Raw genomic sequence first — 3,597 nt, 5'->3', positions numbered from 1 at the left:
GAACTCTGGTCTGCCTCCAGATTTTCTTCAGATAATGTCCAGAATGAAAACAATGAATACCATTATTACAAACATATATGAACAGAGGAATGCTCATATCTGCTCATATCACTTTTATAGGTAGCTACATATATACAGATGTATGAAAGGGTATGTCTGAAGTGCAATGCTGGTAATCAGATAAACTTTTCACAGAAAAATATTTCTTTTTTTTTTATTATTTAGTTACTTGCATAGCATATGTACAAGGGTGAAGGTGATTATTTTAGCCACCACAACTCTGTTTCAAATTTATATTCTTGAATATAAAACTGGAAATCCTTGTTATTGAGAAATTAGCCATGAACTCTGGAATTGTCTGAACTATTAAAATGAAAGACAATAAACCGTCTCATCTTCATATACCTGGAGATTTTAGAAAATGCCACCTAGAAATCATTATGTGGTATTAAAAAAAAGAAAAAGCTTTTATAATGCTTTGCAGTGAGAAATTGTACAGTGTGGTGCTGCATGGTTCTTTCCAGCTCCAGTGGATATCAATTTGGCCTTGTGTATGAGAAACAGTACTCCTATTTGATCTATTCACTGCTTTGTATTGTTTAGTGTGTTACTTTTTTCTCCGTCTTTCCTCAGTTTTCTCTCCCTTAATCTTCCTTTATTTGTTCAGTGTGCATGATACTGGAAGAGTAAATGTTGCTGGAAGGTTCTGAAAACTTGGTTTTGAGAGGAACAACATGATTCTAATATAGGCAAAATTGAATTTACTGTGCATGTGATCAGTCTAAAGTGTGGGAGTCTTATCACTAGATGACCAGGACAGGTATTCAGGTTGAAGGTATCGGAGTGTTGACAAAGAGTCTTACAGGCTTTATATGTTAGTCTTAGATTCTTATTCTAACCTATATGCTTGCTGTATTTAATTTTACCCAAATATATATTATTTCTCCTAATGACTGCAGTCATCTGTGGCAAAAACATATGTTTAAATAAAAAAAGAAAACCAAATTAACAAAAGCTCCAGATTCTACTACTTGTAGAGAAATTAGGACGTGCTTTCTTGAAATTCGAATAGGAAAGACAGACTGGCTTAGAGTCCATGTAAATTGTTACTCTTTTGTTACTGTGATATTTTGGGTGGCAGTGTCATCAACATGGTTTGTTTGCTAAGTCAAATTTTTATAGACCCGATTCTGCAGTTCATTAGTCACTCCAGCATCTGGCAGAGAGGGATTTGAATGAAAACAAACTGCGGTGCTTTTGAAGGAAGTAGGTAAAGACTATGTTTGCAATTTATGTTAAGAGTACAGTAAAGTAATCGGTGTACCTTGGGGATTAGCAGGTTTGTTTCTTTTAGGTGTTCGTGGATACCCAGAATGCAATTGTGGCAGTGAGGGCACTGTAAGCAGTTTTAAGTTGCATATGATAGATCAGTTACATTGGTGTTTCTGAGTACTGAGGTGACTGCTTTAAAGCACTATGCACAGGAATGAATTTATGCAGTCCCCTGCAAGTGAAGGAAGGTACTGTTCATGAGTACTGCTGTTGCAATTAAAAGAGCAGGGGTTTATTCAGTGTTGGTTTTAATGATGGGGGTTTGTGAGTTTTTTTAGGAATATGAAGTGACAATACAGCAAAACTTCTGAATTCAGTATCTTCTCTCTAACAGCAGCTGGTCCCTTCAAAGTGCATGTGTATACTGGCATTTCCCCTCATGCTCCTTCCAATCCAAAATTCCCTCCCAGCCACCAGTACTTGACCCCTGAAGTGGGCTTCTTAAAAATACAGTAGCTTAATCATCACCATTAAACTGACTAGTCTCAACCAGAAACCCTATTCCTTACCCCAATGGCTTGTCCTGACAATTAAGATCAAATGAAAAATTCTTGATTTCAGAATAGAGTTCAAAAATTGTGTGTTTGCAGGGATGTTTGTGATTCCAGTCTTCCTCCACTGATGTTCCTGAGTAGATGAGTATCTGTAACATGAAAATGTTGAAGTGGCTTCTTTTAACTTTCAATCAACAATTTATACTAGTGTTTTAATTTCTGTTATAAAGGGCTTCATCTACCAGAGTAATAGGGATCTATATCCAAACAATAATAAGAGAATGAATTATTAGTACATAGTCATTTAGAACAGCATTATTTTAGGTTTAGACAAAATACATGTCACAAGTGTGATCACATCCAGGGATAAATCTGTCAACATGTGTCTTTGTACTTCTAACAAGTACAAAGTATACAAGGGTACAAGAATATGTGCTTACTTATGAGATAGTGTAGATTTTTTCATTTGTCATGGTAAAATAGGATTTAAGTAACACAGAAAACTAGAAAGTTGGAACACTGTAATAATTTTTGCAATTCTACATTGTGTCTTTGCTTGACTTCTTTCATCACCATGCACTATGACAACTATGACAGGAAGGTAGGGATCTTGAGGGAGTAGGATTCTTGTCTTTTTGATCTTTTCTCACCTCCTTGCCATGTTTTTTCTCATTGTTCTTGTTGCCTATTGCAAGCAAGAAATTCAGGCTTAATTTGGCCTACGCAGCAGACATCACAATGACTCATAGCAGCTTGGAGGAGTAGCTAACTCCCTCCTGAGGCTTCTAGTCTGGTTTGATGCGTGGGAAACCAACTGAAAAACAAATGGACATAACAAGGAACACGTGTATGGGGCTGATTAGGCCTGTTAGGAATATTAGAAGTGAAAGAAGTTAGTGAACTAACACAACTCTGCAACAGGGGGTTTTTTGTGCGTTTGATAACATTGCGTGTAGTCGTAGTATTGTCACCTGCAACACCCGAATCTTGAGTTGTAAATTTTGAATTAAAAGGATGATGTTACAGTATTTTGGTTTATGTTTTCTTAATCCTTTAATTCCTGTGTTTCCACAGAACAAGTGAATGTATTGTTAACTGGCTCTGTGTAATTAGCACAAGCTGCTAATTCTAGAGAAACTAGAACTTCTTTGAAGTATGAAATAGCTGAAGTCCAGAAAGTCTGTAGTACATTACACCATTTATATCCTGGAAGACTAGAAAAAGGATATTTTCATTTATAGTTACTCCATGAGAATCTTTTCCATGTAATCAAATACATTTCTGTGTGGATTTTTCTGGTCCTAAAGTTTTGTTCCTCTGCTTTTCGTTAAAAGTGTCTTTTTGTATTTCCTCCATAATTCTTAGAGCAGTTTCTCTCATTTTTAAGCATTAAATCTGACAGAAGGGTAGATGTGTCAGCTGTTAATCTCTGGTGAAAATATCTAGCCAGGTAGAGGAGACGAATTCAGGTCCATAGTGAGCAAACTCATCTGTGATACTGCATCACATCGAATCCACATATAATGAATATCTCAGCTGCTGTGTGTGACTAGATCAGCAGACACTCATGTCCGAGAAAATGAGTTTAGACACGGGTTTTGTTGCTCATAAAACTACTTATGTTTGAAGAATAGTCTCCGTATTAAGGTGGTACAGGTATACAGATCTTCCATTTCCTATTAAAAATGCCTTTTTAGCCATCAGAATCAAACTAGTTCTTATACAAAACAGAAAGACTTACATATTTTACCTAGCAAAACAGAAATGTAGA

General features: G+C 36.1%; 1 protein-coding gene across 1 annotated transcript in view; it reads left to right on the top strand.

Moving 5' to 3' along the window:
• Positions 1-3,597, top strand: part of FMN1 (formin 1) — a 128,762-nt gene that overhangs the window by 3,893 nt on the left and 121,272 nt on the right. The gene's annotated exons all lie outside the window — the stretch shown is intronic.

The sequence above is a fragment of the Acanthisitta chloris genome, unplaced genomic scaffold (assembly GCF_000695815.1).
Source record: "Acanthisitta chloris isolate BGI_N310 unplaced genomic scaffold, ASM69581v1 scaffold8529, whole genome shotgun sequence".
Lineage (NCBI taxonomy): Eukaryota > Metazoa > Chordata > Aves > Passeriformes > Acanthisittidae > Acanthisitta > Acanthisitta chloris.
This window is presented reverse-complemented; position numbering and strand designations above follow the sequence as displayed.